Source organism: Antedon bifida, chromosome 5 (assembly GCF_963402885.1).
Source record: "Antedon bifida chromosome 5, ecAntBifi1.1, whole genome shotgun sequence".
NCBI classification, from domain to species: domain Eukaryota; kingdom Metazoa; phylum Echinodermata; class Crinoidea; order Comatulida; family Antedonidae; genus Antedon; species Antedon bifida.
The window spans coordinates 11,471,364-11,497,863 of NC_136230.1; the positions used below are offsets into that span (position 1 = coordinate 11,471,364).

At 32.2% G+C, this 26,500-nt stretch overlaps 1 long non-coding RNA gene across 1 annotated transcript in view; it reads right to left on the reverse strand.

Moving 5' to 3' along the window:
• Positions 1–26,500, reverse strand: part of LOC144842723 (uncharacterized) — a 250,709-nt gene that overhangs the window by 166,881 nt on the left and 57,328 nt on the right. The window lies entirely within an intron of this gene.

A 26,500-nucleotide genomic window follows, 5' to 3' on the forward strand; every position in this document is an offset into this window, starting at 1 on the left:
TATTGGAAATTTAATAACAACCTATTGCAAAATACTGATTACCAAAACTATATTACAAATGTAATTAAAAAAACCCAAACCAATGAAAATAACCTTAGCCCAGATGTATTATGGGAATTATTAAAAGCCAAAATTAAAGACGTTTCAATCTACTATGGCAAAAAAATCAATAAAGAAAAAAAAATAAAAAAAGTAAAACTAGAAAAAGAAATAAAAAAACTAAATGATTCTTTATTAAAAAATGATTATACTGCCAATGAGAGCATAGAAGCAAAAATTGCAAAAAAAACAAATAAGCTGGAAAATATTTATGATAATGAAACAAAAGGTGCATATATACGTTCTAGAGTAAAATGGATTGAAGAGGGCGAACGTAGCACTAAATATTTTCTTAGTCTGGAAAAAAATAAGGGGAAAAAAAACCAAATCAAATGTTTACAAAACGAGAAGGGTAGAGTACTAACAAAGACAAAGGAAATCCTTTGTGAAGAAGTTAGATTTTATAGGCATCTATATGCAAATAAGGGTATATCCCGTAAACAAATAAACACCTACCTAGATAAATCAAATGTAACGAGTTTAACTGAAGAAGAAAAGGGGACATGTGAAGGTATTGTCACACTAAATGAATGTACCAATGCAATTAAAAAAATGAAATTAAATAAAACTCCCGGATGTGATGGCTTGACCGTTGAGTTTTATTTACATTTCTGGGATGACATTAAACACATTGTTTGTGACGCTCTAAATGCATGTTATTTTAACAATGAAATGAGTTCTACACAGAAACGTGGTATTATAAGCCTATTATACAAAAAAGGTGATAAAAAATTGCTTGAAAACTGGCGTCCTATCACTTTATTAAATACAGACTACAAAATTTTAACTCAAATTCTATGTATGAGACTTCATAAAGTAATTGAAAATGTAGTTGACAATGACCAAAAGGGGTACATTAAAGGACGATTCGCTGGAGAAAACGTCCGTCTAATTAATGATATTCTATATTATACAACAGAAGAACAAATCGAAGGAGCTATTTTATCCCTTGATTTTAGAAAAGCCTTTGATTCTGTAAATAGAGATTTTATGTTTAAGGTACTAAAAAAATTTAATTTTGGAGACTCCTTTTTAAAATGGGTAAATACAATTTATAGTAAAACTGAATGTGTTATTGTTAATAATGGTTGGATATCAGAAAGTTTTGAAATGGAATGCGGAATAAGACAGGGTTGCCCATTGTCGGCGTTACTCTTTATTTTAGTAGTAGAAATTATGGCGTGTAATATAAGAAAAGATAAATGCTATAAAGGAATATCTTTACCTAACAATGATAATGGTGAGGAAGTTCGCATTGCGCATCTGGCGGATGACACTGTACTCTTTGTGGGAAATGAAAAAAGTATAGAGATTGGTTTAAATATTGTTAATAAGTTTGGTAAAGTGTCTGGTATGAATTTAAATAAAAAAAAAACCAACGCTATATGGATTGGCAAAAATATAAACAAAATTGAAAAACCATGCAGTCTAAATTGGGTTAATGAACCAATTAAGATTTTGGGTATTTATGTGGGATATAATGAGAACAAATGCAGTGAATTGAATTGGGATAGTAAGGTGGCAAACTTAGAAATGCTACTCAATAGATGGAAAGGAAGAAACCTAACCTTTTTTGGCAAAGTTACCATTTTAAAAAGTTTAGCTTTGTCTAAACTAACATACAATGCATGTATAATTGATGTACCAGATGATGTTATTTTTAAAATAAATAAATTGATATATAACTTTTTATGGAATGGAAAAACAGAAAAAATAAAAAGAAAAACTTTAATCGGTAAAATGATTAAAGGGGGCATAGGTATGCCTGATTTCGCATTACACATAAACTCGCTGAAAATGATATGGGCAAGAAAATTACTGTGTAGAAAACACGTAAGATGGAAAATCTTACCACTATACTATTTTAACAAATTTGGAACCGAACAACTAATTTTAAGTATGTCAAATATCAATTTTAAAAATAACATGGGCTTAGATAATATACCATCTTTTTATTATAATGTTCTAAAGTGTTGTGTTGAATTTAATAATATGAATAATGAAGATACAATTAACAAGTATGAAGAAGTGATAAAGCAAAACTTATGGGGTAATAATTATATTAAATATAGAAACAAACCACTATTCTTTAAGAACTGGATAGATGCAGGTTTTAATCAAATTGGAGATATAATTATTTTCAATCGTCTAATGAAACCTATAGAAATAATTAAACAACTACGTATTAAGAAAAACTGGATAGCTGAATATGTTTCCTTAACTAGAGCTATTCCAAAAGAGTGGTTAAATATAATTAAACATAATATGCCAAATATGAACCAATATATGAATGTGAATCTGGAATACAATATCAACAATATAATTAAGATGACAACAAAAGATGTATATTCTAACTTTGTAAATAATGTTTTTATTCCCCCGAAAAGCATACTTAAATGGAACAACATATTTAATGAAGATATCAAGTGGTGTGATGTCTGGAAAAGAAAGGTGAAAAACGAAAAAATTAAGAAATTTGCCCAATTGAATTACAAATTACTAAATAGAATTGTACCTACAAATCTAAAACTGTATAACTGGAAACTGAAAAATAATAACATATGTAACAATTGTGGAGTCATTGAAGACGAAAAACATATGTTTTATTATTGTAGACGTAATCAAATACTGTGGAAAAAAATTGACAACATATTTAAAAAACTAGATAACAGCAGTAGCTCGTTCAAAGAACTCCTGTTAGGAAGTAAATGTCAAGTAAAAAATCAATTGTATTCAATAGCTGTGTACGTCATATACATAATTAAAATTAAAACTGAACTTAAAAAACCTGTATGCCAGAATCCTTGGATTCAGTTTAAATATATTTTAAAAGAAATGAATATACTAGGCATGTTGTAACGTATAAGTGACATCCATATTTGTATTTTAAAATGTACAGTATTATATCATGTACAAAATGAAGTGTAGATTTTTATGGTTTTTGTATGCATATAATCAAAACACTATATGTATAAAGGTTAAAAGAGTAAAAATCAGAAAATAACGAAAAAAGTAGAAAACGGAAACTTAATGTATGAAAATGAAATGTGAACGAAATATGTATGAAATATTAAATGAATAAAGGTGGTGGTTAACCACAAAAGAGAAAAAAAAAAAATAATACTAAACCATCTGATTATAAATTAAATGGAGAATATAGAGGCTAGTTGCGTTCAGAAAGCCGAAAAATATTGTGCATAGTCATAATACGTGATTTTGGCCCTCTATCGGCAGACCCTCCCGTAATCGGCCACTTTTCAAATCCATAAAATAAGGCAATTAATAGGAATTGATACCTTAGTGGTTACAACAGCCCAGGTCTATAGTCTACTTTAGTTAAGTATAGTCAACAACATGAATTCCAGAAAAGTAAGTGACCTGCTACATAACAAACACTGAATGTATAGTTTTCCAAAGAATGCGCTACATTGCTAAATTAAACTAAATTTGAACTCATCAAGCCCAAAGACGTTCATTTTTGTCGCATACTGTAGTAGCAAATGCAAGCGTAAGCAACTGAAAACAGATATTTAGGCCTAGCTTAGATGTCATAAGGAAGCCCATTAATTACAATTGTCACGGCTGGTCTCTTCAGAAAATAGCGAACCTGCGAACCCCTCTTGCTATGGGCTTGCACTTCACCGTGAGTTATCCTCGTTAACGCTCACCCTGTAACTAAAATGAAATACACATATACTCTATGACCCGAAAAAAAATGTGTATAGTGTGTCTATTCTGTGTCATACAATATTAAGTGCGAATAACCAATAAGTAAAGGTTAATATTCTATTCTGTTCCGTTTATTCAGTAAGGCCTACATTTCACTCAGATACGTGTTACTTTTCACTATGATCACACGATTACGAAATCAGCAACAGTCGACTACATAGGAATGACAATCGGTTCTTTTGTCGGAAAATGCGAGTTGCGGGTCGGAAAATGCGAGTTGCTGGTCGGAAAATTTGTACAAACATAGAAGTGTGTGAGGAAATAACAAAAAAACAAAACCTGACAAAATATCAGGTTGGAAAGGTCATGAACTAAATGTTGTCAAAACATAGTGGTATGTGAGTAAATAAGAAACAAAATTAAAACTGACACAATATCAGGTCGGAAATGTCGTGCCTTAAAGTGACCCCTTTATGTTAATTTCAACCCACGTCATCTAATATAGTACTTTATTTAGCCTCAGTCCCTTGTGTCTTCAAGGGGTTAAGTAAAACCTAACTTTTAACATAACGACCATTACTAAATAGTAAAGAATGTTAAAGAGTCGCTATCCAATCGGGTTTGAACTAAATTATGAAAGCCACAGTGGTCTAACGGTTAGGACATCTGTATATCAAGCATAAGGTCCAAGTTCGAATCTCAGTTGGGGCGACTTTTTCTCATTCTCACAGATTTCCACATCTTATCGTTTCAAATTAATTAATTAAATTTCATCAAGCGGTTTAGAATTAATGTTTTATATGCCTAATGTGCTCATAATATGATAATATTTGCTTATACAGCGTTTTCCCACATTGATGAAAGCGATTGACGTTATGAGTACAATGTAATAGCAGTTATATAGATCTCAATTTTGAATTTAAAATCACTTCGTTTTAATACGTAATACGTTATTTTAAAAAGTACTTTTAAACAAAAATGTCGATTTAACCAGTCTAGTTTGCGCTGGAAGAGCAATTCAGAGCACAGGGTAGACTACAAAATGCATGACGATCACCCCAAATCCGGCTAGTATTTGGATTGTTAAAAAACGTGGTATCATTCTCAGACCGAAGTCCCCTTCTTTTACAACCATAGGGTCTAATAACAAATTGAAGGTACTCTGACGCTAGGTTAGCGAGACAAATATGAACATGCAAAGTGCCTTAAATTGAATTCTACAATGTAAAAGAAGCCAATGAAGTTCGAAACACTTAATGACATCTCACATAATTAGCCTCCGGCCCGGTTGTGTAATATTTGCAGTTTTTTAACAAAGATACCAACAAATAGTGTGTTACATTAGTTCAGTCTATAAAGGGACCAGTGGCATCATTGCACGTCGTAAACTGTCTAATTCTGCATAGACCTCTCGCTCACCCTCTAGTAAGTTTGGACGATGGATCTCGGGATGTTAAATAATAACTCGGTTAAACACATTGGGTACCATAATTATTTATTGTTTGATGGTTTGCATGGCGAAATCGAATGTTGATATAAAGTTTGCGGTACACCACGTGTACTTTGATCGTCCTCAGGAGTGAGGACGATCAAAGTACATTGATCGAAACGTCGAGAAACTCAACAGTTCTTTTCAGAACTAATACACGTGGTGTACCGCAAACTTTATATCAACACCATAATTATTGCAATGCTTGTTATTCGTTAAAATAAACCTAATCTTTTTATCAGTGTCTTAATTAAACTAAATAAGATGAAAATATAACATTTTAAAGTACCATGTTTATTATTTGGGGTGGGTCTTAGGGGTGGCGGCGTTCATTCGAGGGAGGCGTTTGTTGGTAACATTTCATAATTAATAAATTCCTCTAGATATGAACAAACCAAGCAAAGAATTTTAAGATTAAAAAATAATTTTGTTAAAATTATAGCAGAACTTGTATTCTCAAGATAGGCCTACTGATTTATGGTGGTCCGTGTTGAATCCACAAATGTGAACATTTGTGGTTGTTTTCACATTTGTGGGCGTTTTCACATTAATTGTAGGTCTTGGTTTTGTGTTGTTTTGTTTATGTCCTTTATTACTGTATGTTAATTTCATTGATATGTATGCTTTTGCTATTTTAGTGTTAGTCTTTGAAGTAAATGTATTTGTTAGAATGGGGCAAACCTTCAACAAGTGAAAGCTATTTTGTTTGCTCCAATTTGCTTTTCCTATTCGTGACTAAAGAGAACGTAAACAACACAACACCGTATTTAATATAATCAAGAAGTGATAAATAAATAAACAATTTCATCAAAATGCTTGGTAAATTGTAGATATAGCAGTCAATGAATTCTTCTACAAGTATAATTGTGTTTGTGTTATAATACAATATTGCGTTGATAAATATTATGTGGCGGGGCGTTTGAGGGTGGAGGTTAAATATCTTAAAGATAGTTTATAGGGGAAAGGGCGTTTATTCAAATAAATGCGGTAGGCCTAATTTGATACTAATAAATACATTATTTAGTTTAATTCAAACACCAAATAATGACAATCATCAGTGGCCCGTTTCGGCATAAGAAAGACGGTTTTTAAACGGCTTACAACATGGGCCAAAGCTCAACGGCGATACACATGCAGATAGCGTGCAACCTGTTCATCAAACATCAACTCAACAACTCGGCTACCGTTCTGCTATATGGGGGTTTTACCTAATTTCAAAATCAGTTCCCCCAGTGTAGACCTAATGTAATATTTACCAGATTTCTGAAAGTTAACATTTTATTAACTGATTTTACAATTCCCCCCTTCAATATACTTCAATGATGGTTTAATATAATCGATTTGATCGGGGTTTTTTTGCTGTATAATTTCATTTTGTTTAAGCTCAGTCTACACTATCAAACTTTATGTACAAAAATGTGATGTGCTCATATATGCACATGATAATGTTATGTCACTACCATATTTGGGCACATCACACTTTTGTATAGACAGAGCTTTAAACTTCACGCGTGGTCGTGAAAAAAGCGAAATACGCATGTCGCCGCCAACGGCAAACAATCGATGGGAGCAAAATTTCGGAAGTCGCAAAGTGATTACATCAAACCGGAAGTCACTTTTATACCGCGGACGGTAGAAAAGCTACCGATGAAATAAGACATTTTGTTTAAAACCCTTTATAATAAGTATCTTCCTAAGAAATATGGAACAATGTTGTAATAGTAAACAATAATATTATTATTACATCTGAGATAAATAAGGTATGTATCTAAGGCGAAGACCTTTACAAAAGTGTTTCCATTGTGCTCGCCTATATCAGAATTTAGCATCATTTTTTTGTATATAGTCACGCTGACATTGACCTCATGGAGCACATTTAGCTCGTGGTACCATGCACGTGCACATATAGCGCATCGCGGTGGTAAGCCGAGTCGCAAAAATATTAGTGAAACGCGCAACATTGCAGTAGTAATTATTAATTCATATATGCAGACAAATTTTAAAAGCTTATGCATGGAAATAGTGTAGTTTTCTCATCTTCTAAATCAAATATCAACTGTATACGTGAAGCATAATTAACAATACATTTCAGTTCCAACTTATCCTTACATACATAAACTACATTATAAAACTTGGTTCTTAATTGATATGACAATCCTTATTGCAGCTTAAAAGCAGCTATACTGGGATTGGGTGGTCAGCTTAAACTTATTTTCTTTTGACCAAAATTATCAGCATTACCGTAACCTTAAAGATGGGAGCCAATAATCAAATTTCTAACATTGTATCACCTTGTCAACTAATGCTGATGAAGCGAAAATAAATTATCAAAGTAAAATTTACAAATATAACCTGTTTCATGTTAAAACCTTTGCATTGGTTTATTTATCACAAAATGTAATAATATTATATTGTGTTTTGGTCTGGTTGTACAATGTTTATTAAATAGAGGTCTACCTGGTTTTCTTTCGCGATGTATTGTTATGAGCTGGGTCAAATTGGATAGAAAACAAACTTCCTAGCTTTTTTTTTTTTTTCTTTTGTGAGGTTCACTCACCTTTATTTCATTTCAAAACATAATCATTTTGATAAATAAAAAATTTTTTTTTAATGTTTGCGTATTATCTTTTTAAATATATAAATATTTTCATTTATAAATATAAAGTTTCCCCTTACAACTTTAAAAATAAAAGAAGTCTGTAAGCAATCATTTATACATTTACATTACATATAAACAGAAACAATATCAATACATATATAGAATCAAAAGCAACTAGTTTCTTGTATAGTATAGCATTTTCCGTGCTTCTTGTTTACTCTCCTTTTTAGTGTTTTTCCTTTTTTTTTTCTCTTTCTGTTTTATTTATACTATTTACATTTTTGTACAAATTACTTTATTTACAGTAACCTTCAAAATAAAAAAAAAATTAAAAAAAAAAATTAATAAAATACATTCATGGAATGCTCTTGTGTAAGTATATTTTTAAACATAATCCATGAGTTTTTACAGATTGACCTATTTAATTCTGACAATATTTTTATTTTATATATAGAATATAGAGCAATTGAGTATAACTTATTCTTTATGTTGCATTCAGATCCAAAAACTAGTTCTTCAAAAGAACAGTTACTATTATCTAATTTTTTAAATATTTCATTGATTTTTTTCCATAATAAGACATTGCTTTTACATTTGAAAAACATGTGGTTTTCATCCTCAGTTACATCACATAACTCACATTTTTTTTGTGTTTTTAATTTTCCATTTATATAATTGTAAATTTGTTGGTAAAATTCTAAGAAGCAATTTGTAATTAAGTTGTGCATATTTTTTGTTTTTCTCAATTTTTATTTTTCTTGACCAAATATCGAACCAGTTTGTAATTTCAATACCAATTTCTTTTTCCCATTTGGGAATGGTAATAGGAGCAACAAACATACCTTCTATAAAACTTCCTAGCTACTGTAATTTTTGCTACTTAAAAATTGGGCCAGATTCAATTTTCCTGTAAAAATGATATAATTTTATGAAAAAAGGCCATTATATATAAATATTGGTAAAAATTGTATTGATTGGATTGGATTGGATCGCCGCTGGGATTAGTCCTGGAACCAGAATAATAGAGCAGGTTTATCGTATTTTTATACTGCATGCAAAAATCCCCGCCTCCCTCCCCTTGGGAGCTTTCCGCCGCTTTTTTAGGCCTTCTCCAATGCAATTATTGTTATTGATTATATGAATTACGTAATTAGTTTAGTAGCTTAGGCCTATAGTACCTTTTTAGTAGGGCAAAAAATACAAATTGAGCATAAGCAACAAAATCCAACAAATCGGAACTGTTATTTGTAAAAGTATAATTTAAATGCAGAAGCTCACAGTAAGTTTACGTCTTTGTACCATTGTTTATGTGAATATTAAAACATTTTAAGTTTCCTGATAATTGGAATGTAATCAGTTTTGATTATAGTGATTTCTGATTTGACAAATTAAATTTGTCAAATCAGAAATCACTATAATGTATGACTGATGAGTTCAAGTTCAATCTGAAAACATCACTGATTATGCAAATTATAGCTAAACATTAATTATACATTATTGTCAACATAATCGCGGTGAAGGTATTGCTGTATATGTACGTAAATATCATAGTATAGCATACTGACAAAAAAAGTTACATGATGAAATTAGTCTATCTTCGTATACTAAGCGACTTACATTTTCTATACCTTACATAATTATTTGAAGTATGTGCACCACCATATTTGGTTGGTGTCATAATGAGCGATTTTAAACTCACAAAACGGGCAATGAAATCCTTGTATTGAAAAAAACAGTATTATTTGAAGCTTATACACTACAGTATATTTAAATGATCTACTTATTAATATTTATATATTGTTTTCTTTTTTTACTTGGTTAGATAAAACATGTTACTGAGAAACGGCAAACATTCTAGTTTAAATTATTTAAGTATACCCACAGATTGCACTATTTTCTGTATACTTAAATAGGTTCTCTTTTCGTACATGTGTTGGGAATAGAAAATATTTCACTTCAAACATTTTCCAAAATAGTGATACACAACAATTAAAACAAAGCCAACAGCCATAAGTCGCGTGCTATAAAAAAAATGAACTTTCAAAAAGTAATGTACTTTAAAACTTTTCTGTACATCAAAACAGTTCAAAAAGTACAGAAAAGCGATAAAACGCATAGTGATACCGGACCGACAGACAGACCGACAGACCGACCGACCGACATAGTGATCTATTGAGTCGCGTCCACGCGACTAAAAATGTGTGTTACGTTCTTGTCATAAGAAACATTCTTGCGACTAAGTTGAAATTCGAAAATGCCGGTCAGATGTAAAAAAAAGTTAAAAGAATAAATTCGCAATTGTCACTGCATACTCATCCATCAAACTAGCCGCCATCGAGCAAATACTCAATTCACAGTCATACAGATAAACAAAAAAATTCACTTCTTTTCGGGTGATTTTTTTTCTTATTTAATTTGTGTAGACCTATTGTTTTATATTATTGTAGATCGTTGTTTTTACTATTATGATGCCAATTATCTATTAGAAATAAGGATTTGATCGAGTCGACTTTAGATTTGCAAGTAACAGAGATGCATTTCTCTTGTATGTTGTCAGATGGTTATTGAATCTTTGTTGTCAATTTCTGTAATACTTATGTAATTAACCGCTTTACGTCACCCTGTATAGTAGGTATTAACATAATGTATTAGAACTCTAGTACCTTTCTTTTTCCGATATCTATCTTCGACTCAATGTATTTCATTTCTTTCATGAATATGAACAGTTTGTCTTAAATGAAAGTTAAATTGAATTTGAATTGCGTGTTTATTGTATTAACAATTGTCTGTATAGTTTTAGTATTAATTTGTTTAAAATGAATGAGGGTTAGTTTTATAGGGACAATACTACTATTTTGATTTGTTTTGGCCATTAGTGCAATTAAAGCGTAATTAATTCAGCAATCGTCATATTCCATTTAGGAATACTACGTCCTGTAAATGACTAGAATGTTGTCATGGTTGTATCGCGCCTTTCCACGTATCATTTTATCACATCTCATCCTATTATTATTGAAACCGAATTGAAACATTTTTAAAAAGCTTTTTATGATGGTCACAAAATGCCAAGATACATTAAAGGAACGCTCGTCGTCAGATATATGTAATGAGAAATATATAAACAATGATGTTGTTGTGATGTCGTGGGTGGGTGTTAGGTATGTCGGCGTTCATTCGAGGGAGTCGTTTGTTGGTAACATTTTATAATAAAATAAATTCCCCTAGATATGAACAAGTACAACACCTTATTTGATATTATCAAGAAGTGATAACAGTAAACAATTGTATGAAAATGCTTGGTAAATAAATATATATAGCAGTCAATGAATTATTCAACACATATAGGCCTAATTGTGTTTGTGTTATAATACAATATTACAAATACAATGGCGGGGCGTTTATTAGAGATTGAAGGTTGCATTATTATATTAAAAATATGTTTTTTCAAATAAATGCGGTAGGCTTAATTGGTATAATCAATACATTATTTAGTTCAAATCAAACACCAAATAATGACAATCATCAGTAAGCTGTTTCGGCATAAATCAAACGTTTTAAACGGCTTGCAACAAGATATGAACAAGTACAACACCGTATTTGATTTATCAAGAAGTGATAACAGTAAACAATTGTTTGAAAAAGCTTGGTAATTGTATTGCAGTGTTTGTGTAATGTTGTAATAGGCATACAATATTGTGTGTATAAATATACGTGGCGGGGCGTTTATTAATGGGTTGTTACAAAACTTTGGTAAACTGACTTCCTAATGTCAAGATTAACCTTGACGAGGTAGCGGTGTTCCGAAGCATGTGAGGGGTACAACCGTGCAGTTCTCGACAATTTTGTCATCCTCGCAACAAAGATGATCTGTAATATGACTCGCAATGTGGTTGCTTTATTTAGGTATGTTATTACTGGCATGCCCTTTAAATTGTAAAATTTAACACTTTTTTAATCACACTGAATTATATAGCACATATTATTATTAATTTGTGTAACACTTACTTCGGTCTGAAGATCCACTTTAGCACCTGCCTTGAGCAAAATGGAGCAAACATATGTGTGGCCGTTTTTTGAAGCAAAATGTAAAGGTGACCATCCATCCTGAAATATTTCAAACATTATTTTATAGTATTTTCTCTCTAAACAAAGTATTATAATATTGTCCTGAAATCAATACGATGTGATCAATTAAAAATGACGTTAGAGATTTAAATAATGCTACATTGTTAAATCAAATAAAGAGTATTAACCCTTTTCTTTAAGATAATGTACTGTATACATATACATTTGTCTTTCTTGTATAACATTTTTTTATAGTGCTTTAAAATGTATAAAACAAATAAGTTTTTTTGCCTGAAAAGTAAGCACTTCATCCGGTAGTGCTAACTAGTCTGAGTGTAAATTATAATAAAGTGACCTTTGAACTGGCAGTTACAGCTAAAAAGTATATCCAGGCTTTAAATTCTGTTCAGGTAACACATTTTGACTGCTAAATTCTTACTATTGGTTTCATTTTACCGATATTTGGAGGGGATATGTTTTTTTTAAATGTTTTATAAAATCAAATGAAAATCTCGATTCATATCCATTTATTGTATCATTTTGCATAAAATACAGTGTTGCTCTACAGAACAATACAATGCAAAAACAGAAAACTGAAAAAGCCACGAAATATCATTCTCTAACATTCAGTGCCCTAAAGGCATATGGTAACAATGATTACGGAATCTATTACGAGAGGTGATGGACCCTTTCTTTGAACGTCAACATAGTGCATTGGATAGGTTGGGTCCTCAGTAAAGTCTCTTTATGAATCAAATGAATCAAATTAAGATCTGCTCAATTATAAGTACTGTAGTCCTATAAGTGATGCATAACTAACAATACGTTCCTGCTAATTCCTACATGTGGTCCCGGTAAACTATAAAACAATGAATAATAAGAATACTTTCAATGACAGATTTATAAAAAAAGACGTATGCCTAATGGGAGGGTTAACTCCAAAAGATTTGAGTCTACGCAACAGTAAAGCCTATTTGATACTCTCAGTAATGAGGTTGTGCCATTTAAGATCACTCGTGATTTATTATTTGCAATCTCAACTTCAGAGTGGGTACCGTACCGTATTTCATTTTTCCCCTAGATATGAACAAGTACAACACCTTATTTGATATTATCAAGAAGTGATAACAGTAAACAATTGTATGAAAATGCTTGGTAAATAAATATATATAGCAGTCAATGAATTATTCAACACATATAGGCCTAATTGTGTTTGTGTTATAATACAATATTACAAATACAATGGTGGGGCGTTTATTAGAGATTGAAGGTTGCATTATTATATTAAAAATATGTTTTTTCAAATAAATGCTGTAGGCTTAATTGGTATAATCAATACATTATTTAGTTCAAATCAAACACCAAATAATGACAATCATCAGTAAGCTGTTTCGGCATAAATCAAACGTTTTAAACGGCTTGCAACAAGATATGAACAAGTACAACACCGTATTTGATTTATCAAGAAGTGATGACAGTAAACAATTGTTTGAAAAAGCTTGGTAATTGTATTGCAGTGTTTGTGTAATGTTGTAATAGGCATACAATATCGTGTATATAAATATACGTGGCGGGGCGTTTATAAAAAAAGACGTATGTCTAATGGGAGGGTTAACTCCAAAAGATTTGAGTCTACGCAACAGTAAAGCCTATTTGATACTCTCAGTAATGAGGTTGTGCCATTTAAGATCACTCGTGATTTATTATTATTATCCTTTTTTTTGTGGGTTACTGTATGGATTGAAAATACTGTATGGGTTAAAAAAGGTAGTAAGATGTTAGTTTATTAGTATATAGAGTACTGGTAGGTAACATTTGTAATTGAAAGAGTTTTATTTGACACGACAAAGTATGTGAACTCCCGAAAAACGTACTGTATCATAATGTAGTATGTTTTAAATTTTGACATGACATAATAAACATTGAAAGTTCTTTCTAACAGAGTTTTTTCTCGTGTTACTCGGATGTTGTACTTTGTACTTTTGTTTTATTTATTGTAATGCGCAGTGTTCTTTATATCTTTACATAGATTGTATATAGTTTTTCAATAAGCCGTGCGGAGGATTCAGGTAATTTTTCTTGGCATTAAAGGGTAACACCGCGGCTTTAAAATGTATGCTTATTATAAAATATAAACCTTTTAATCAACATTGGTAATAACCGTACCTAATTTTAGACAGCACTCAGGCAAAAGCTAAGTCGCTTCTTTAAAAAAAAAGTTGTTCTATAAGACAATACCACAATACGCGTGTGAAGTGGAACTAATTCGCCTTAAAATAGGCCTAGTTTTAAAATATCATAAATAATTAACCTTTTAAATAGCTGATAATCAGAGATGTGCGCGCGTGCAAATAAACAATCTAAATGAATATTTATTTACTAAAGCTAACATTATGTTTTCTATTCGAAAAACGTTGTTGTTATGGGAACACAGTAAGTGGTTGGTGTAACTTCACACTTACGATATATTGAAACATTATGTTAATTAGTCTCCTTTAAATAGACCTTGGTCATATGCGACGATTTGAAATTCAGTTTTAGTATTGATATTATGTTACTGAGTTGTAGTAGTTAGTGTAGGCTGGTATGTCGTTTATATGAATGTCGTGTTTTTTTTTTGTTAAAAGCAAACTTTGACTTTATTTCATATCTTGATAATATAAGGAATCAAAAAAAAATATGTTGCCATTTTTTCAAAAGACATTTAAAGGACCAAATTCAAGATGGCCGCCAACATTCAAATAACCCTATTAAAAATCAGAATATCACCAATAATACAAATTATGAATGTGGAACAAGTCCGTTTTGATGGTATTACTGTACCCATTATACAATCTTAACTATGTAAAGCGATAATCTGTCGGCCATCTTGGATTTCAAAATGGCCGCCACTAAAAATTAAATTCTTTAAATAATTTTTTTTAAATATGTGTGCATAAATTGTTGTTTGTACACAATGTTCTAAAATTGTCACTTCTCACAGGATTGTCTAAATATAAGGCTGTCTAAAGATGTCAATGTTCTCTATATAACAGATATATAATACCCCACTATGACTCTTAAATTAACTAATCGTTCAAAGTTGGAGTTGCAAAAGTATGGAACAACTTACCAATTTATACTAAATATTCAACAACAATTACGTCTAACTAGAGGGTGGGCTAGGAGTGTAAACGATGGTTCTCGGAATGATAATGACTCGGGTAAAAAGGTTTTAGAAGGACGTTTTCTTTGTACGTTTTCTGTCGGTTACCATTATTGAAAATGCTTGACATTCGAAAAACTAAACCTACTCTGTTTCACAGTGTCTTAGATGATTAATAACATTTTAAAGTATAGTGTTTATCGTTTTGTAGGGCCCTTATAGGGCGGAGGCAGAATTCAATCGAGGGAGATGCTTATTCGAGGGAGTTTTTAGTTTTAATAATATCGTAACATTTATAATCAAATAAAATCCTCTAATAGATATGAAAAGTGGTAAAAAATAATAACAAATGCTTGGTAAATTGTAGTTAACAGTGTGATGAAATTACTTTGACCGCGTACAATTGAAATTGAGTTGAAAATCTACCGATGAAATCAGAAATTTTGTTTTAAAACTCTTTATAATATATTCCTAAGATAGAAATATGGAACAATATCGTAATAGTGAAAACTGTTATCAAATTTACATTTCGCGGTACATCTGAGATAGTTCAGGTAGGTATCCAAGGCAAAGATTTGTTCCAAAGTTTTTCCATTGTGCTCGCCTATGTCAGAATTAACCATAATTTATATATAGATTCTACATTACAGATCTCATTTCTTTTCATGAAACTGAAACTTGACAGGAAACAGGACCACAATATAAAACAAGTGCATTTATACCTTATTGTGAAATCCTGTATAAATATGATGTTAAATAATAAATGCGTTATTGCTATGTAATTCAATGTCTGAACCTTCAGGGCCATTGTCACCAGTATGGTTGGTAAGTTTTCAACCTGTCAACTTTTGGCAGAAGCTTGAAGGAAATAAAGATACAGCTCATTCACAAGGTTATTCATAGGCAGCATTAACTCCTACTTCTCATCTTCTACAATCTCAACCGATTTCATTAGATATGTACCCCCCCCCCCCCCCCCCACACCATTATACACTGGTTTGATGAGTGCACATGGTTGTGGTATAAAAACTCATGTACTAGGGAAAGACAAGATAATGCCTGGTGATGACTCTTGCCCGAGATGAGTGGAGGTGGACAGAGATGACATCAAGAAGCAATTCTTATGTCGACCCGGTGAACTACATGACTTTTGGACATAGTGTTGAGGCCAGTGTTTTGTTGAAACTGAACTTGTATTACCTATACAACCGGTGACACAAATATCTTAGATGGAAAACATCTTAGAGATGATATCCCGATTAATGAAGAATGCTGCAATTCGCACAAAGGTGTTTGTTGGCCATGGCATTATGAAATTGGACAGAAAATGTTTGAGGCATTTCAATTTCAATTCTCAATTCAATTCTAAGTGAAGTATCATTTTGCTTGGAAGAGGCTGATCATAAAGATATTAACTTGAATACAGAGAGTCGACGAAATCTAAATTATGTGGTTAAACTATATCCCTATATATGTCCGAGACACCAGAAAACGATATCTGCACACATGGAAAGTACACATGCTTTTATCAAATATTTCTTCGCTCATGACCACCTGAACTACGACCGGTTACTTCCGCTGTATCAATTTCAACAGATTACTGAAACGAATTACAGATCTTGTTTTATGAGAGTACATCATGTATGTGTGGGACTTGCTGGATTTACATCAATTGATCAGGGTCATTGAGCGTGGTATCATTGGAATAACACAAATTAATGATTTCATCAGAGCTGGCAAATCTAGTTGATGAGTTTGAAAGCCAACATTTAAAGAGAGATGATATCCCGATTAATGAAGAATGCTGCAATTCGCACAAAGGTGTTTGTTGGCCATGGCATAATGAAATTGGACAGAAAATGTTTGAGGCATTAGTAAAAGTCTTGTAGAAGGCAAACTGTCTATATGGGATCCTAAGAAAAAGATGAAAATTGGCAAAAAATATATATGACGGTGAATACAGGTGACAAACAAAAAGTAAATAAGGACTCCTGTAGAGATTATTTGGCGGTGAAATTAGGTATTGCAGTACTTTTGCCAATTTGTTTCTGAACAAGCTTGTTGGGATCGCAGATCAGTCTGTGGAAGTTTTATGAATACAGTAGTAGAAAACGAAGGAAGGTCAACTTACTGTATCGCATTCAAGATTAGAAATATTTCATTGAAGGACTTTGGCAGAGTTAGTTGTCATTTAACTGAAGAAGTTTATGAGATGTTTTAATATGAAGAAGTTTACTGTCAGTACTGTAGACCTCCTGATGGTCAACATTTGTGTTAATCACCATGTTGTTGTCATAAGCATATCATTTTGTGTATTTCAATCTAATTTTATTTAACTTACACACGTTTTAATACGAAATTTAACCCATTTTTAAAAAATAGCGGCCATTTTGAAATTCAAAATGGCCGCCATTTTGTGTTAATCACCAATGTTGTTGTCATAGGCCTATCATTTAATGTGATTTCAATCAACGTCATAACTTGCACATGTTTTAATAGAAATTTAGTCCATTTTTTTAAAATGGCGGCCATTTTGAAATTCAAAATGTCAGAATACTAATGAATATAGGTTTATAATAATTCTTATATAGCAGAGAACCGATATGAACTTAAAATATTATTCATAAAGGGTGTTACTTTGTCCAATATGGTACATTTATTGGATATTTTACGTATTGGCGGCCATCTTGGATTTGACACCCTTAAGCTTTTTTAAAAAAATGGCAACATATTTTTTTCATTACTTTACATCCTAAAGACACTAAATCAGCTGGAATTTTGCTTTTAACAAAAAAATGACACGAAATTACATAGTGGCCTACATTAAGTATGCCACATGCAATGTGGATTGTTGAACATTTTAATTTATTGATGATAAAAAGATATTATTGTAACCGAATTAGTCATGATATACGATGAATTTAAATTTTTTGCAATATGTTATGAGGTATAGTAGTATTATATTATTATTTTAACCGAATTAACATTTTTAAAGTTTTATAGAATACAAATACTGGTTCGTAATGTCCGACACTCCACACTAAATATGGTCATGCATTTAATACTAAACATTGTATTACATTGACATGTCAGAATGTTATAATTTACTTGGTATCGAAACTATACTAAATGACCAAAAGATGACATACACTTTTGTCAAATCATATCCTGTTTTTTATCGTTGGATAGATTTAAACTATGAAATTATTTTAACAATAATATTGTTTGTGGATTATACGTATGATGTAGTAATTCTTTGTCATTAATTGAAAGTAATGGTAAATGTATAATTTGCATAGTGTCCCATATAGTTTATGAACGCGTTATAATTTTGATTCTGTTCTGGTTCGCTATGCGTAAAAGTAAAGATCAAAATAATTAAAATGTTAGAATTAATCGTGATCTTTGAAATTATAATCATGAATATTGTCTCAATGTTAATATTTAAAGTAATCTTTTCTTTATTTCATAAGTCATTTGACCCAAGCCTAAAAAATATGAAAGCAATCTTTAGAAAATAAATAGTATATTATATCTATATTCCGAATGTGGATATTGGTATAATATGAATAATTAAATGTCTTTCTCTCTGGGCTTCCGATTTAAGTGAAGTAGACATTATTTTATTATGACCTACAGTAGTAACGTTCTACCGCTATTTTTATTGAAGATATTCATGTTACTACTAATAACCAACCGTAACATCATTGATAGAGAACCAGATGTAATAAGAGGCGATTGGATCCGACGACGAGGAACCCAAACCATCAACAGAGATGAAGGCGTCCACCAGTCACGTGAATGAACCTGTCATATCTTCTGAAAGATCTGCCTGAGAAGGACAGCGAAACTGCCAAGCAGGTTAGTTTCACTAATTGGGTTTTTTTTTCGAAAAGAATTAATAATTCACATGCCGTATCGTTACATAAAATGCAGAGTGTACATAATCTTCGCGAAGCCATAGTAATTATTTCATTAACATTCATAGGGACTAGTCAAGGACAAAAATCTGAAAAGAGGCCTAGACATCAATATAGGGGAAGTGGATTGCTACAGGCAGTCAACATAGCCATCTATTCTATTTAATCCCTTCTGATCACTCTAAGCTTTTTTGCATAGACTACACCCCACTTCAAGTCGTCTTCTAATACTAATACCGGTACGTGTAATTTTCACATGATATCCAGCTCGCTAGTAGACCGAATTGACCAAATTCGCTTCACTCCCCATAAAAATCATGTCTATTATTCTGTTGTACCATGATACTATGATACATTTCAAACATTCTTGTTTTGAAGATGTCGATATCTTGTCGCCTCTGCTTATTATTACTGGCTCAAAATGATCCAATGAAAACAAAAACTGTAAGTACTTGGCTTGATAGTAAAATAATGCAACTTATGCGACAACGTGATTGCACGCATAAAAAGGCTAAATAATCTGGTTTAGAAATAGATTACAAAAAAAATACAAAACGTTACGGAATAACGTTACTGATAAAATCCGGACCAAAAAAAGTGAATATTTTAAATCAACCATCAAAAATAACAAAGGTGATTTGTCAATGCTATGGAAGAAACTAAAAGAGGTCCTTCCAAGCAATAAATAATCAGCCCCAAATTGTATTATTTCCAATAATGGAATTAATATCAACAATCCTGACGACATTGCTGATATATTGAATGAACATTTCTCCACAATCGGTGAACGTATGGTGAATGCAACAACCAGTAGTATATTTGAATCAAACCAAAACGTCTCTGAGTCAAATTCACTCGAACAATGGGTATATTGCCAGACATCACAGAAGAATTTGTTCAAAGTCAAATATTAGTAATGTCTGCTGGTAAAGCAACAGGTCCAGACGACGTCAGTGTAAAAATGCTAAAACTAGCTTACCCACACTGACAAAGACATTAACCCATGTCCTAAACCTGTCAATACGATGCGGACATTACATTACAGAGTGGAAAAAGGCCTCTGTTACACCTATTCACAAAGGAGGAGACAAAAGTAACACTAATAATTATACGCCAATTTCCATCCTACCAAATGTTTCAAAAATGTTAGAAAGGTGGGCACATTCGGCGTCTATTCGTACCTTGATGTTAACAAGCTGATCCCATCTTGTCAATCAGGCTTTAGACCGTTTCATTCAACTGTAACAACGCTACATGTCTTAACCAACGAGTGTTTACATGCCATGGAACAGGGTAAAATGACTGGTACTGTTTTCATAGACCTGAGCAAGGCATTTGACTCAGTTAATCATGAAATTCTGTTAAAAAAAACTCAAATGTATGTGCATGTCACCATCCGTAATGGAGTGGTTTAAATAATATTTAAGTGATCGCAGTCAATATGTAAACATTGGTGGCACAACATCGAAGACGCGACCACTAAACATTGGTGTGCCACAGTGTTCGATTTTGGGGCCACTGCTTTTTATCATTTACCCAAGTGATTTACAAAATTGTATTCCTAAAAACTGTAACTTGTTCATGTACGGTGACGATTCAACCTTGACATGTAGTTTACCAACCATAGACGAAATTGAAACAAATTTTAATATTGTATTAGATATAGTACACAATTGGGCAAACAGAAACAAACTCACTATAAATGCAAACAAAACTAAATCAATGCTCATCGGATCGAAAAAGAAAACATCTACTAACGACCTTAATCTAAAAATTGCAAACAATTCAGTTGAATAGGTAAATTCCTTTAAATGCTTAGGTGTCATAATTGACGAAACGTTCAGTTGGTCACCGCATGTTGAGTATCTCGAGTAAAAATTACATTAGTACGAAAGCCTAATCTTGCCACATCATGAATGTAAATGAAATTTCCACATAGCAAAAATAAATAAATAAAAACAACAAATAATTGGCCTAATAGCTACTATCGAGGCATAAGAGACAAGCTCTTATTTTGAATTTAACAAATGGGCAATATGAAATTCGACATTTGATGGACCACTGGGGCTTTAGGCGTTCCATATGTGGCGGCCGAAATGAACGGCAGCCAATGTGCAATGTATTATTTTTTTTTAATCAGGTAAAACCCCGACATAGCCGAATGGTAGCCGAGTTGCTGTAATGTTTTGCATGTGTATCGCTGTTCAGACCCGGGATGCTTTTGCCCATGGTGAAAGCCGTTTATTTAAACGTCTTCTATAATAAACGCCCGTCTTCCATAAAACATCTTTGGAATATTCAACCTCCACTCTCTAATAAACGCTCCGCCACATTTATTTATACACGCAATATTGTATTATAATCAAACACAATTCTATTTGTTTGAAAAGGTCGTCACAAGGGGGATATACAGCCATTTCACAACAGTAATTGTAACAATATGATGAATATGGTTAGGGAACTAGAGAAGAAGTTAGTTTGATTAAGTTTATATTATGTTTGAAACTATCGGCTATACGCGTATACAAAAAACGCACTACGTATAATTCGCAAATGTTGAGGGCGCAAGTTAACTTATAGTTACTGAATGGTTTATTTGTGTTTCTATGTCTTTACAGATTGAATAAATACACAGAAAGAAAATACACAACTAAACAAAACGAATAAGCACTAACAATGAAATATTATATTAAATACATAGGCCTAATGGGATACATTTTGTATTTCATCCTACACAGAAATGCGAATGTGCGTGTTTAATATAATTTGAATCACGTTTATCTAATCCTTAACCTGTTTCACAGTTATATGCATTCACGTATAATGTACAGTAATATTTGCATTTACAATAATTATTGCCAATGTATTTTTAATGAAATGTAATCCAAATAGAACATCCACAAGAGTATAAACACATACGGCCTACCTTTTTCTGAACATTCACATGAGATCCTGCCATAAGCAGAATGTTAACAATATCTGTACAACCTTGTTCTGCAGCACAATGCAACGGCACACTTCCATCCTGAAATAAATAAAACACGTTTAGGTATTACTATCAACTGAAATTTGTTTCTAATTTGAATATAAATTCTACCGTATTTAACTAGTTTATTTAGCTATTATTTAGTTAATCGTTTTCTGACAGATAAAAGCCAACACTGTTGTTGGTGCTTAGTTTATAATGTAATGTTCAATTATTTGTAAGAATATAATAATATAATATGTAATATATAACATATAATATATTATTATTATTATTATACATTATGGGTTTTAGAAACAGGAGTGTTTACAAGTTACTGCATTTTCTCAAATATAAATTTGGCTTTTAAACATGTACGGTATTTAAACATGTTTTCCAGTCGACGCTGAGTTGGGTTGAATGAACAACCAACAGTGATGATGATCGAGCCGCAATTAGTATTAAAGTATGATTTTTCAACTTAGTTTAGCGCTTTCTCTCTCGAGCATTGCTGGAGAGTTGGAACACCAAGACTACGTAAAAAATAATTTGGAATTTGATTGGTTGGTTTATGCTTGGACTGAAGTCAAAACATTAAATTGAATTTTTTTGTTATTTTAATTTATATAGTTTTACTTATACAATAAGTGAAAACGTCGTCGCTTTGTGAGAATTCAAGAAGTAGCAGTGCGTACTATTTTATTATCAAATTATGATGACGTAATTTGTGAAACTTTTGTTATCGTTAAAGTTGTAAACGCAGTGTTGACACATATTTCACTCCTATTCATGTCAATCGTTAAAATGTCAGTAATCTAAAATACGTCGACATAAAGACCAGTTACCCCTTTTCATACCAAATCGTTGAATCTGCATAACTCAAAGCAACTCAACATCGACTGGAAAACAGGCCTTACTCTCGATATTAATATGGCATAATAGGTATTATACTGTTTAATGGACGAGGGAAACATTCACTTAAGACGTGTAAATATATCAGGCATTTATCATTTATTCAGTTTAATAGGCTCTTGATAATAGGCTCTTGATACACTCTGAACCGCAGCATTACTTTATGATCTTGCTAACATTCTAAATTGGAAATGACAAATAAACTTTGTCAATAAACTTTAGGCCATTGGTTTAGTCCCTCATATTTCATCATTGGATTATTTCTTACTAAGTATGGAACGCGGAGAGTGCCACTTTCGGCGACCTTTTAATGCGCCGCAATAGCATTTAGCAGCGACTTTGTTATTTAGAGGCAGCTACACCATTCGGCGACACCAACTAGGTCTCTAGTGTAAATAGCCATGTCATAGGCTATATTTAAAATAATATAATACTATTAATTTATATTAGGCCTAGGCTAGTAGGCCTAATCAAATTTCTCTATTGGCTCGTCTCTCTATCGGGTTGTCTTTGGTTAGCCTATTTCCTGTTCATAGTCTAGATACTTTTAATAATCAACTAACACTCAAAGCGCTCTGATCTTTACGAAATAGCGCTTATAAGTGTCGCATTATATATTGGCCATTTTTCGTGAGTGCAGTAGGCTTCTATGCTAGAGAGTAGGTCCTGTTAGAAAAAATAAAAAACCTTATAATTCTATTCTATTTCAAATTGAAATAAAGATATCTATATTCTAGAATTTCAATACAATGTTTTGTTCATTTTGAAGATGCTTTCGTAAAGGATCGGATGCATACACAAGACTGGGACGAAAGAAATAAATTACCAATAAAACACTGCAAGAAGAGAGGTATTGGAGGTTATTCAACCGAAACAAAGTCACCACATGAAAGAAAATTGTAACCGAATGTTGAAGTCGCCAAGTCACCGCTATAAAAAGTTGCAGTCGAATGGTAAAGTCGCAGAGTTGCCGCATGAAAAAGTAGCCTCTGAATTCTGAAGTCTCCTAGCCGCAGAAAAAAAGTCGCCGCTAATTAATACCAAAGTATCCGAAATGTTAAGATTGCCGAAAAAATAGCAGTCTCCGGCGTTCCATACATTCCAGTCTTTTTCCAAGCTTCAATTCCGTAAGGATTTTTGTCTAACAGAAATGCGATCCAAAAATATGAGTTTTTTAAGTGATTGAATGATACCTTGCTGTAAATCTGTGACTGCAGTTGGTAAACAAATGTTTGGTCAACCATTAGCCTTTTGTGATTTTATGGATTTTAGCACCGCGACCTATGACTGCAGTTGATACAAATTCTTGCTCATTGTTTTATTTTGGCATATAGGCCTATATTATCCTATTAGGCCTAGAAGAATAGGAGTTAGGCCATATTATATTATATAGGCTAGGTACTTTGTTAACGTCTGTGTTTTGTATGGTAAATACACATAATGGCTATTTAAATTATATTGATGGAGTAGGGAACGAGCGTTTACCTCGACAATAAGCAATTCAAATTGGAATATTTTAAATGTGAACGTACCGCCCCAAATTCATCAAATGTGCCATGAAAAGGATAGTAATCGGTGATACAATGCAAAGCACACATTTGGTTTTGATTAAATTTAATTCAATAGTTTGGACTCATTTTATGACAAGTTTCTCTTTCGGATGTAATTTCCAGGGTTCGAATTGTATTCGAATAATAAATCAACGTGTTTGTATTATTTGTTCATGTAGTCGACATTACTGTACAGTTGTACACATAGCCTTGCCTACACTTATTTATTTACGCCGAAACTTCAGTACAGTAGAACCTCTCCTTTGGAACACCCCTATTCAGGGAACGAGAACTCTGACTGCCAAAAGAAACAATATCACAAAGGTAAACAAAAAAATTACTAAAAAATTATATTCATCATTATTAATACAAAACTTTGGTACTTTCTCTGGTTCGAAATTTTTTATTGGCTAATCGTTGGTTAGTCTAAATTTTCAATTCTTCTAAATGTATTCAGTTAGTCCAGATCAATTATTAAGGAGACAATTGCAGTTTTAAGGAGACAATAACCAACAATTTTCGAAAGGTGAAGTTTCAAAGGTGACCTCTTAATAGGTGTTCTTTGTATTCTAAAACCATCTGTGGGCGCGACCTAGATGGTACGCGAGCGAATTGAGCGTAACAATGTTAATCTAGTATTATTAAATATCGTCAACAAAATGATAATGTTACTTCTAGACAAGGGCTGACCAATATAAACATATACATAACCACCAAATATAATTGTTATTATTGTTACTTACTCTACCCAAAGACAATTCCTAAACTAATCGGATAGAACAAACGACAAGAATTGCACCAAACGTTGCCACTTTTAAAAATAAATATTATTGTACACCATTAACAATTAATTTCGTAAAAGCATACTGTTCTAATAATTGATCTTTTTTTATTGTTTGCTCTTTTTGGAAGTCAACAATACTGATACAGATACATGTAACTTGCATTATCACATTGTTGTGACGTCTATAGTCTTCTGTGGTACACAATACGTATTTGCATATTTTCCACCTGTGGCTTGGTTTAAATAGACGAGGTATTTGTAAAGGGAGGAGTTCTGGGTAGGAGGTTGTGCACAACGAATGAATAAAGTGAACGGTACCCAGTACGATGTGTTTTATATTTATTGTCTAAGCATAACAAGTTTTTATATTGATTTTAGGAATCTGATTTTGAAATACATTATGGTGTTTGTTATTACCGTGACAGTTGACGCTGTATACTTACTAGTGATGAGACCGGGTGGTATTGTTGGTTTGGCCATGATTGTTTTCGCCGGATGGATTGATTAGTTTTGTGGGACTCGACGTCGTTGGATATATGTATTCAGAACTGATTGAGATTATATTCAGAACTGTTGGTGCTGGAATTCAGAACTGTTTGATTTTGGATTCGGAACTGTTGGTACTGGGATTCAGAACGGTGGGTTGTTGAATTCAGAACTGATTGGTGTTTGAGGCGGGTATTTTCGTGTGCTGGTTTGGACATTTACGGAATTAACCAACGGCTGTGATTGTTGGATTGGAAACGGCAGTAGTTGTGTGGTTGTATATCTTTTGTTAATAAAATATTTCTATTTATTTATCTTATTTTTATAATTGGATAGTTCTAAATATAATAATTGTATTATCAGATTTGAAGTTTGAATGTGAAATTGGCAACATGGCATTTAAATATGATATGGGTGGGTCTGTGTTGAAATATTCAGGGGATGCTTCATTGCGGGATTATACATAACCTAAAGCCATTTTTAGCGTTGAAAATGAAAATATTTGTAGATACAATAGAGGAGGAACATAAGAATTATATAACTAAAATACGCGATTGTTAAAAGCACATTTTGAGAGTCAATCCTGGAAATGGGGTATTGAATCGCAGTTGTTAACTAGGAAACAATTACATTCAGAAACCATTGAATAATATGCGTCGGATATTATGTTATGACGTAAGCAGTTTCGTTGCTCCTATGAACGTTGCTAGGGAATTGTCTGAAGTTATAATGTTGGGATCTCAATTTTTGCATGACCATGGAGCCAACATTAACTGTTTAACGCGTGTTTTGACTTTACAGAAAAAGAGTCAAATGC